The 12,389-nt window shown below is 44.8% G+C and overlaps 1 pseudogene; it reads right to left on the reverse strand.

The window, feature by feature from the left end:
* Positions 1–7,749: 7,749 nt before the first annotated feature.
* Positions 7,750–10,313, reverse strand: LOC138846581 (aconitate hydratase, mitochondrial pseudogene; annotated as a pseudogene).
* Positions 10,314–12,389: the final 2,076 nt, after the last annotated feature.

Raw genomic sequence — 12,389 nt, forward strand, 5'->3', positions numbered from 1 at the left:
AAATCCATTCGTAGATTTTTCATAATATGGACCCTGTGAAGTGTGAACGCCTGCTCTCTAAGCACTGACTTATCTCTAGCTCTGAGAGTACTCGGATCCTGTAGTCCAAGTGCTCTCGCTGAGATTGCTAACATCGCTTTTGACTCTCACTGCTCCCGATGAAACTCTACTGCAGCTCAGCACAGCACCGAGGCTCATCCATGCAGCCATGGCGTCATAGTTGTAGGAGTTTAGGGGTCCAGTTGGCTGCTCTTCAATTCTAAGGAAAGAAAATGAGGCCTCACGTCCACACATCCATGATTCAAGCTCTACAGCAGGTCATAAATATGCCTATTAATAACACTAGTAGGTGTTGAGAATTTGATAACCACATGTCACGAAGGACTACCTGTGTATTACAAGGTATAACCATCACACTAGCCATGAGAACTAGGCATTATTATCTTCCTTACTTTCAAAACAAAAAAAAAAAAAAAAGAAGGAAAATTGAGGGACAGAGGAATGAATCATCGGGAGCATAGACGATTAGGGGTCAGATGGCCCCAGAGAGTGTATTCTTAAAGCTATAACATACCAAGCTGGTGCCGCGGCTCACTAGGCTAATCCTCCGCCTTGCGGCGCCAGCATCCGGGGTTCTAGTCCCGGTCAGGGCGCTGGATTCTGTCCCGGTTGCCCCTCTTCCAGGCCAGCTCTCTGCTGTGGCCAGGGAGTGCAGTGGAGGATGGCCCAAGTACTTGGGCCCTGCACCCCATGGGAGACCAGGATAAGTACCTGGCTCCTGCCATCGGATCAGCGTGGTGCACCGGCTGCGGCGGCCATTGGAGGGTGAACCAACGGCAAAGGAAGACCTTTCTCTCTGTCTCTCTCTCTCACTGTCCACTCTGCCTGTCAATAAAAAAAAAAAAAAAAGGCAAGCTATAACATACCTGTGCGGAGGTGGGTAAACGAGCAATTGAGAGCTGGAGGCAGTGCAAGGCCAAGTGTCAAGAACTCAGAAGTGAACCATCTCCATTTTTGTTCTCCTGAAGGTCATGGTGTAGGACAGGGTTGAGACAACTTTTACCATCACAGCCCAGAGAGCAAGTATTATAGGCTTTGTGGTCAGACACAGTCCTCTGTGGTCCAACACAGTCTCCTTTGCTGCTAATTTTGTTGCCATTGTCATGTGAAATCACAAGAAACAATGTATAATAAATGGACATGGATAAATGGGCGTGGTTGTGCACCAATAAAACTTTATTTACAAAAACAAATTTCAGGTCTATTTATTTTACCAAACCCTAGTCAAGTGGAATCATCTTTTAAATAAGAACAATGTTATAATTCTGTGACTTCACAATGTATAACTGGATATTTATAATTAAAATTACGTAAATACGATTCTATCACTGGAACGTAAGTCTTACAAGTGAGATGTGTAAATTACTGGAGAATTACAGAGGAAAGAACGATCTTTTCTGTCTGAGATGCTTAGGGAAAGTCACATTTGAGTTATATATTGAAGAATTAGTAAACATCATTAAGTACACAGGAAGGAAAGTGTTCTCTGGGCACAGGTAACATCATAAGCAAAGTCTTGGAGGCCACTGGGAAACAGAGTTGAGCAACACTGAAATTCGTGTATGTGCTGGGAACAATGGAAGACAAACATGAGATGCAGATGGTGTGGGGACAGTTAGGGACAGGCCTGTCACAATGCTAAGGAATTTGATTTCGGATGAGAAACGTGAGGAGACATGAAAAACTGTAAAAAGGAAATAATCAGTCGTATGTGTCAAAAATTAATAATTTCCCCAGTATTTTCTTCAATGGGAAAAATGTGATAGACTGTATTTCAAGAACGCTTTCAATGTATTGGACAAATCCAACTTTCGAAGTACAGATTAAGGCCAAGAAATACACAGCAGGAAGAAACAATAAAAAATGAAAAGCACAAGGCTGGCTTTTTTAGCTCATGATGATGAGAGAGCCTGTTTATTTACTGGGCCTGCAAGCCACACTTTTGGTTTAATCATCATCATACTCTGGGATTCATACAGTTTTTATGTCATTCGTGAGTAGCAAATTTGTGTAAAGGTTTTTCCTCTGTTCTGGTCCAGATAAAAATGCTCTCTGCTTACAAGAAGTCTGTCACGTGGCACCGTTTAACATCCACTTTATACCTTCATGTTGTCATGATGTGGGACATCCTGCTGGTGTTTTGGTCTGGGTCCTCTTTCAATGCCATCCAGAATGCAAGTCTGGGGGGGTGAACTGTGTGAACAGAGCAGCAAGTCTGCAAGGCAGGGCTTCAGAGGCCTCCTCAGATCTGCCACCTGGGGGCGCCAACAAAAGGGCGTATTCCGCTACCTGCTCAGAGGGCATCACTGTAGGCAGCGAAGCAAAAAAAAAAAAAAGAAAAACAAAACAAAACAAAAACAAAAACAAAAACAAAAAACACAGCTTTGTAAGAGTGTGGTAGCTGGAAACTTCAACCGCATTGTATGGCTTCCAAGGCTTAGTTTCCAATGGCAGTTAAAATAAGAGGCATCTGCAAGTCATCGCTCCAATTACTGACTTCTGAAACAACATGGGAAAGGGTTACTAGAACTTAGAAAAAGCACCCGTGACCTTCGAAACTAGGGAATAATACATGAATATTTTCCTTTTTTCAAAATATTAAACATTATTTAATTTTTAAAGTTTTATTTACATTAAACAAGTTTCATGTATTTCATACATATAGATTTAGGAACATAGTGGTACTTTCCACCCTATCCTCCCTCCCACCCACATTCCAACCCTTATTCCTCCCTCTCATGTTCCCATTTTTAATGTTTACCCAGATCTATTTTCAATTTACTTGATGATCGTAAAGTTAACCCTACGATAAGTAAAAGAGTTCAACTAAAAGCACAAAGGAAAAAAAACACTTTAACTCAATGAAGAGACAAGGGCTATAAACAGTCAGAAATATCACAATGTCCATTTCACTCCAATATGTACATTTTATGTACTCTATTAGTTACATGAATATTTTCAAAAAACCAACATAAAGTCTCAGAGGGAGGTTTTTATAAAATAGTTGTTCCTTCAAATGGTTTGCTGTGGTCTTTTACTTCCAGCCTAAGCCCAGCCACTGTCTTAGCATTGACCAAGAGAGCACAGCTAACGGAACAATGCCACATTAATTAGTTACAGCCATTTCACAACAGGATTCCCACCTGGCTATGCATAGGTTATTAATTGTTCTTAGATGATTCTTCATCTCTCCCAGGACAGGTTTGGTGATTTGAGAAAAAAAAATTCTCCTCTAGTCTGGTAAAATGGTGAATCACACTGACAGATTCATTTACTGTTAAATCAGGCTTGCATTCCAGGGATCCACCCTCCTCTTCATCACACGTGATCATTTTTGTATATCCCTGGATTCTAATTGTTAATATCTTATCAAGGATTTTGGAGCTCTGTTTTTCAGAGATGGCAGTCTGTAATTTTGTTGTACCGTCTTTGATTTGTAGTTAGTGCTGGTTTCATGAATCATGTTGGGGAATACTTCCTCCTTCTCGGATTTCTTAAAGGAAATTTGCATAATTGGTATTTTTCTTGCTTAAACATTTGATCGTATTTAACCAGCATGATTATTTGGGTTTGGAATGTGTGTGTGTGTGTGTACACGTGGGTGTACTTGAAGTCTCTTCATAACACGTTCAGTTTATTTAATGCATGTGCCTTTGTGCTCAGTTTCCAGTTCCTTTTGTATCAGTTGGATATGTTTTGGTTTATGAATGTGCCTATTTAAGCAAAGTAATTGGATTTATTGACATTAAGATATTCATAATATTTCCTTATTATCTTTTTAAATTGGCAGCAGTCTCTTCTTTTATCCTTGATATTGATGGCACGGGTCCTTTCTCTTACAGTCAACCCTTTGCAAATGGATTTCCATTAGAAAAATAAGGCGCAAGATAGTCATTGAATGTAATGAATGCACTTATCATCAATGCATTATAATGATCTGAGGTCATGGGGCAACGAGGCAATTGAGAAAATAATCCCAGCATCCATTTCCTGCAGCGTTCCCTGCTCTCATGGAAATTTGGTCAGCAAGGCCCCCTTAGGAGTTGCCATATTTTTCCTTAACTTATCCCAGCCTGCTCCTCACATGAAATGCAGACACTGCAATGATCAAGTTTCATTTATCCCCCGTCATTTGTGTTATTGTCACATATTTCACTCCAAATGTGTTGCCTCCTCAAGAAGATAGCATTATTTGTTTAAACATTTATGTTTCTTTTGTAAATTAAGGGAAAAAAGAATATTTTATGGAGTATTTGCCCTTATTTACAATTTCTACTGCCTTTCATTCCTTCCTGGAGTTATTATCTTCCATCTGCTGTTAGATTCCTTTACCCAGAAGAACTTTAGTATTCCTTATACTGCCAATTTAACTGCACCAGCGACGCTACGTTTTTATTTGTCTGAAAATGTCTTTATTTCACCTTGATTTTTGAAGGAGATCTTTGGAACACGTAAAATTAAGACCAAGCTTTGTTTCCTTCAAACAATTTATAGCTGTTTGTTCCGTAGCCCTGTGGCGTTTTTGATGGGAAATCAGTCCTCATGTGTGTCTTTGTCCCCTTGAGTGACACGTCACGTCACCCTCACTGTTGGGACTCTGTGCTATTGCCTTCGTTGTTGATGGTTACCCACTTGACACTTCTATGCCCACTTGAGTTTTGTTTTGTGTGTGTGTGTGTGTTCCTTCATTGTGGTATCTGCTGAGCAGGATGGGTTTATTCTTCGGTGTTTTTCACCACATTTTGGAAATTTACGGTCATTATTTCCTCAAATGAGTTTTGTCCCATTTTTTGCTCACATTACAGACGTGTTGCACTGCACGGCGGGCCTCAGGAGCACTGAGGTATGTTCATTTATTTAATCCTGCTGCTCCTCGCTCTTCAGAGTAGGTGATTTCTGTGTTAGGTCTCCAAATTCGGTGACCCATTGTTCTGCCTTCCGCAGTCTGCTAAACCCACCAATTAACTTTTCATCTTACATATTCTACTCTTCGGTTCTAGAATGACTGTTTTATGCTATTTGTAGTTGGCGATTCTCTGCTTCAGATCTCCCAATCCTTCATTATGAACCTAATTTCCTTTACGTCCTTAAAATGTACTTAGGACTATTGTAAAATTCTTGTTTGCTGATTAAAATACCTGCATCATCTGGGGATGAATCTCTGTACTGCTTGTTCTCTGGAATTAGAGTGACATTTTCTGATTTTTCACATATACAGCATTTGAATTTTAAGATTTTATTTATTTATTTGAAAGAGTTACACAGAGAGAGAAGGAGAGGCAGAGAAAGAGGTCTTTCATCCACTGGTTCACTCCCCAAATTGGCTGCAATGGTCGAAGCTGTGCCGATCCAAAGCCAGGAGCTTCTTCTGGGTCTCCCACGTGGGAGCAGGGACCCAAGGACTTGGGCCATCTTCTGCTGCTTTCCCAGGCCACAGCAGAGAGCTGGATCGGAAGAGGAGCAGCCAGGACTTGAACTGGTGCCCATATGGGATGCCAGCACTGCAGGCGGTGGCTTTACTCGCTAAGCCACGGCACTGGCCCTATCATTTAATTTTTATTATCTGTAAGACATTGTAGATGATATGTTAGAGAGACTGAAATCTCTTTTCTTTTAGTGTTAATTTTTGTTTCAGTAAACGGCTGACTTGAGCAGACTTAAATCCCAAACTCAGTCCTCCAGAAAGGAACAGTGACTGCTCCGCTTTCCCAGCTCCTGCTGTTGGTGACAACTTTGATTTCTCCCTTGTACACACAACCTTCCAGGCCCAGCAAGGTTTTGGGGATCATACACCAATTTAGAGCCTTCCCTTTCTTATTTTCATTTTTTCTAGGTTTTCTTACCTTCCATTCTAGCCACTCAGAAAGCCCTAAGCTCCATTTCTCTGATTTATGGGCTCGTAAGACTGGTTTCCTGCTTGAAGTCTCGATTCCATGCAAAATGTAATAGGCAGAGCGAAGCATACCCAGGGCATTTCTCTTTTTTCAAAGATCATTGACTCTGCAGTTGCTGACTGCTCTTGGTCATTTTCCAGTGCATTCAAATATTACTTTCTTATGTTAGTTCAGAGTTATAATTGCTACCTGCTAGAGGGTGAGTCTAATGCAAGCTACTTTGCCATTACTAGGAGTTATTCATCTTCTCATTCCCAGCTCGGATGTGAAGCAGTGAAAGACACACATCCCATTTTGATGGCTAATAACATAATGCCTGCAACACAGCAGGAATTCATAGGATATTTGTTGAATGAATTTAGGCCTCCCTATGCAATCTGGTTTCTTTTTTTTTTTTTTTTCATTTTCTGATTAAAAGAGAGAGCCTTTCTACCTCAAATACCATTCTACTCCTCACACGCCAGTCTCCCCCGTTTCTCTTGCCAGCATTACTTTAACAACCTCCTACTTTGTCATTCTTGCTGCAAATTCTCAGCTCTCCGTGTGGTTTTCGCAGCGACTCATTTACCCCTCTAAAAAATCCCAATGATAATAACTTCCAATTGCTCCCTAAATAAGAAAATTCTTGGTAACTGTCATTGCCAGGGAGACCTGATTTTTAGTTAGCAAGTCATTTATTCCCTTACAAATCAAATTCCGATTCCAAATTAACTTTTCATTCATTGATGCTTCCTAGAGCCTGAATTCAAGCCACATCCTTCTACTTCATTCAGTATATCCTGCACTGCCCCTATTGTAAATCTTCCCTCATTATTTTCTACTTGCCAGCCATGCTCATCTCTTCCAGTTAAAAATAGCATTTCCCCTGTACCACATTAGAATTAATTATACCAGAGACTGAATACTGACATCGGAACCAGGATAATGCCCCTTTACTATTTTTTTCTTCTCTCTTCTCTTTCAGCAAAATTATCCTCTCACTTTTATCAACACTTTGTAGTAAGAAAGTATGTTTTATTCACTTGTGTTTCAAGAACAGAGCCAAGTGCACAGCATTGGTAACTCTGAGGCAGTCAAACCAGCACATTCACATAACTGCACTCCAGGTTTTGCCATCCACAGAACAAATGTCAATATTCCTTCCACGCCAAGTTGGAGAACTCAACTGGCCCTTGTTGCATGCTCAGCAAATGGCTAGTGGATACAATTAAAACCACATCAACCATATTTTCATAAAGTCAGAAGGGACACGATGACCTCCTCCGTGTCCCTCATCTATCATGGTCTCTGGACCTATGTACTTAATTGATATTCTATGAATTATGACTGCTCTTTACTATCTCATGGTTTATCAGATTCACAGTTTGAAGCATGAAAGTTCAAAAACAACATTTCGTGACTGATTTATGTCACTTTCGTGGCAAGCAGCACTTTGGTGGAAGGACAAGCTGTGTTTCCTATAAGATCCTGTCCGACCTGTACACACAGGTCAGCATGTCTTACCAGAAGGGGAAATCATCAAATGTTGGAATGAATTTATTTTTTCAGCTATATTGAAGTATAATTGATGGAGAGAAATTGTATATTGAAGGTGTACACTATGGTATTTTGATGTATGTATATTAAAATGATTGCCACCATCAAACTAATCAATATATACATCACAGTTATTTTTGAAATGTATATTGAGAATATTTTTTTTTTTTACGAGTCGCTGAATTTCTTATTTTCCTTGCAGGAACAAAAGTTCTCTCAAATCTTCAGCCATCAGTGATAGATCAGGCAGAGTAAAAACTTCTTTAGAAGGGAGTGTTGTCATCAAAAATAAATACAGTTGCAGGGGCCGCTCGAGATCTGAACCAGACCGGCGACGGGGGTGAGGGCTGAAGACCGTATGGAGCCCCTCAGCCGTGCGTCGCTCCGGGCTGAGGGCCAGGCAGGAAACCATGGCCTGGATGGTCAGATCCGGTCGGTGCAACGCGAGCACTGAGGCCGGCATGGTTGGGCGGGCACGGCGTCACTGCTGCAGCTCCTTCATCCTGTTGAGTGCACTGCCGGCGCGGAACCACTCGATCTGGGTCTCGTTGAAGGTGTGGTTCAGCAGGATGGTCTCCTGGGTCCCGTTGGGGTGCTTGATGATGCACTTCAGGGGCTTGCGGGGGCAAAGTCCTTCAGGCCCTGGATGGTCAGCTTGTCCACAGGGTGGATCTTGTTGTAGTCGGCAGGGTCTGCGAAGGTGAGGGGCAGTAGGCCCTGCTTCTTCAGGTTGGTTTCGTGGATCCTGGCGAAGCTCTTGGTGATGATGGCCTGGCCCCCGAGGTGACGCGGCTCCAGCGCTGCGTGCTCCCGGCTCGAGCCCTCGCCGTAGTTCTCATCACCGATCACCACCCACCTGATGCCGTGTTTCTTGTAGTAGCGGGCAGTGTCGGGGACGGGGCCAAACTCCTGGGTGACAGCATTGCGCACAGAATTGGCCTTGCCGTTTTCAATGTTGATGGCGCCGATGAGCAGGTTGTTGGAGATGTTGTCCAGGTGCCCACGGAACTTGAGCCAGGGGCCGGCGGCCGAGATGTGATCAGTAGTACACTTTCCTTTGACCTTGATGAGGATCTGCAGGTCCTCCAGGTCTTGGCCGTCCCACTTGTCGAAAGGCTCCAGCAGCTGCAGGCGCTGGCTGGTGGGGCTCACGTCCACCCGCTGCCCGCTGCTGTCCTTGGGGGGATGCTGGTAGGTGTCCTGCCCGGGGTCAAATTCTGCACGGGGAAGCTCATCGGCATCCGGCGCCTCCAGCTTGAACTTCTTGCCATCCTTGCCTGTCAGGAAATCGGTCTCTGGGTTGAACTTGAGGGTTCCCGCGATGGCCAGGGCTGTGACGATCTCCGGGGACGTGACGAAGGCGTGGGTCTCAGGGTTGGCGTCATTGCGGCCCGTGAAGTTCCTGTTGTAGGACGTGACGATAGTGTTCTTCTCCCCCTTCTTGATGTCCTTCCTGTCCCACTGGCCAATGCAGGGGCCACAGGCGTTGGCCAGGACGATGCCACCCACATCCCTCAGGACCTGTGCGTAGCCGTCCTGCTCGATGGTGGCGCGGATCTGCTCGGAGCCGGCGTGATGGTGAACTGGGACTTGCACTTGAGCCCGTGGGCAAGGGCCTGCTTGGCCACAGCTGCTGAGCGCCCCATGTCTTCATAGCTTGAATTGGTGCAACTGCCGATGAGACCCACGCGGATGTCCAGGGGCCACCCTTCCTTCTCTGCCACGGCACCCACTTCTGCCACAGGGTGAGCCAGGTCGGGGGTGAAGGGTCCATTGATGTGCAGCTTCAGTTCACTGAGGTTAACTTCAATCAGTTGGTCGTAATGGCAGCCAGGGTCAGGTACGAGGTGGTCCTTGAACTCCTCAGCCAGACTGGCAATGTCTGCCCGGCCCGTCTTGCTCAAGTACTTCTTCATCCTGTTGTTGTAAGGGAACACGGAAGTGGTGGCCCCGATTTCTGCACCCATGTTGCAGATGGTCGCCATGCCGGTGCAGGAGATGGAGTCCACGCCGGGCCCGTGGTACTCCACGATGGCGCCTGTGCGGCCTTTCACTGTGAGGATGCCAGCCACCTTCAGAATCACATCTTTGGGGAGGTCCAACCAGACAGGGAGCCCGTCAGCTTCACGCCAATTACCTTGGGGCACTTCAGTTCCCAGGGGATCCCAGCCATGACATCCACAGCATCAGCACCCCCGACTCCAATGCAGATGCCCCCCAGGCCTCCACCGTTCGGGGTGTGGGAGTCAGTGCCAATCAGAAGAACCCCAGGGTATGCATAGTTTTCCAGAATGGAAATGAATGATTCCAGACCCGGGCCTCCAGAAGCCCACACCGTACTTGGCACCTGCAGTTGCCAGGAAGTTATACACTTCCTGGTTTATGCCCTTGGCCTGGCGCAGGTCCTTCTCACCCCCGACCTGAGCCTCGATCAGATGGTCACAGTGGATGGTGGAGGGCACAGCCACCTTGGGCAGCCCACTGCTGATGAACTGCAGCATGGCCATCTGCGCCGTGGAGTCCTGCATGGCCACGCGGTCAGGCCGCAGGCGCAGGTAGGTCTTGCCCCGCTCGATCTCCTGGTTGGCTGGGTCATCCAGGTGTCCGTACACAATCTTCTCTGACAGGGTAAGAGGCCGGTTCAGCCATTTGTGAACAATGTTGATGTTCTTCTCAAGCAGGTCACAGCGGATGTATTCGTTGGGCTCAAAGTGGCTCATGGCCACCTTGGCCCATTGGCACAGGACAGAGGCCACATGGTACTGCCACACACCCAGGGCTTTCTGCAGCCGGGTCACCAGTAGGCTGTAAGGCGCCATTTTGTGCACTCGTATTGAGAATATTTAAAATTGAGTCTCTTGGGGCTAGCACTGTGGCATAGCAGGTTAAGAAACTGCTTGCAGTGATCACAATGACATCTCATGTTGGGGTCCAGTCCAAGTACCGGCTGCTTCACTCCAGTCAAGCACCCTGCTAACAGACCTAGAAGGCAGAAGATGGCCCAAGCGCTTGAGCCACTGTCACCCTTCGTGACCCTAGCTCCAGGCTTCTGCCTGACCCACACCCAGCTGTTGCAACCATCCTGGGAATAAACCAGTGGATGGGAGATTCTGTCTTTCTCCCTCTCCCTCCCTCTGCCTCCCCTCCCTCCCTCTCCCTCCCCCTCCCCCCTCCCTCTCCCTCCCCCTCCCCCCCTCCCTCTCCCTCCCCCTCCCCTCTCTCCCTCTCTCTCCCTCTTCCTCTCCCTCTCTCTCCCTCTTCCTCTCCCTCTCTCTCCCTCTTCCTCTCCCTCTCTCCCTCTCTCCCTCTCTCTCCCTCACACACACAAACACACACACTCCATTTCTCCCTTTTTCTGTGGCTCTGCCTTTTAAATGCATAAATAATCTTTCAAAAACAGGTAAGGAAATTGAATTTACTAGCAAATTCAAATATATAGTACATAAACTATGGGTACCATGCTGTACATGCGATTTTCAGAACTTCTTCATAACTGCAAATGTATTCTCTTTAACAAATATCTTCCCATCTCCTCCATGCCCCACTCCCTGGTCACCATCACTCTGTTTTCTGTTTTATGAGTTTGACTTTTTTCCCCTAGATTCTACACATAAACAAGATTACGTGGTATTTTTCTTTCTGTGTCTAGCTGATTTCACTATCCTCAAGGTTCATCCATGCCATATCAAATGGCAGAATTTTCTTCTTTATGGAGACTGAATAATCTTCCATTGTGTGAATATACCATATTTCCTCTAGCTGTTCTGCACTAAGGAACACCATGTAATGTCTACATCTCAACTACAATGAATAATGCTGCACTGAACATGAGAGTGATTTTATTTCCTTTGGAGATATATACAGAAGTGATGAGTAGATCCTATGTTAGTTCTATTTTTAACTTTTTGGGAAACCTCCATAATGTTTTCTGTAATGACTATACCAATTTACGATAGGAAAATTTTTAAAAATAGAAAAAGGAAGAATATGGAAGAAATTTGTGCTCACTGGGGAAAAAAAAGACATCACCAATACCCTCAATGCTTCTACCTCCAATAATAGAAAACAGAAAAATAAAAGACACCAAAAATGTATGTTCCCAGCCTCATACCCAGTGACAGGTGACCATAAACCTATTCCTTTCTACACGTTTAGGACAGGTGACTCATCTTGCTAATAAGAGGAAGAGATAAAGCTGGTATGTCTCTTCCTCCTTTTCTATCTTGAAGGCAGTAGCAGTATCTGCAGTCACAGCCTCTACATTGCAAACTTAGGGCATCACCAAAAACTAAAAACTTCAGCTTCTATGTGATTCAACTGTTGAACCAACTCCAGTGGTTTCTTAACTCTAGAACTTTTTGCTATATGAAAGAAACTCATATTTGCTTTGTCTATCAGATTCAGATACGTTGTCGGTTTTACCAGTATCCATTTCTAACTAAAATGTGACCTAGTAGTATATAAGATGTCTTATTCCACAAATACTGTCAGCGACCTTTTAATTTTTTCAATTAATCATGGTTGTGATAAGTTACTCCCCCATTTTCCAACTGAGTATATTGACACCCTGTAAACACAATGACAGAGTCAGTGCTTAGGAATGTGTGCCTTGGTATCCAACACAACTAGGCTCCATCTCTGAACCTTGCTACTTCCTCTTTCCCACATGTTAGGCATACAAACTCTTTAAGCTTTAGCACTCTAATCTGCAAAACAAGTATAAGTCAGTCTTTATAGATTAGTTGTTAGGATTAAGTGATGGCCGGCGCCGCGGCTCGGCTCACTAGGCTAATCCTCCACCTTGCGGTGCCGGCACACCAGGTTCTAGTCCCTGTCAGGGCACCAGATTCTGTCCCGGTTGCCCCTCTTCCAGGTCAGCTCTCTGCTATGGCCAGGGAG

The sequence above is a fragment of the Oryctolagus cuniculus genome, chromosome 18 (genome assembly GCF_964237555.1).
Source record: "Oryctolagus cuniculus chromosome 18, mOryCun1.1, whole genome shotgun sequence".
NCBI lineage: Eukaryota > Metazoa > Chordata > Mammalia > Lagomorpha > Leporidae > Oryctolagus > Oryctolagus cuniculus.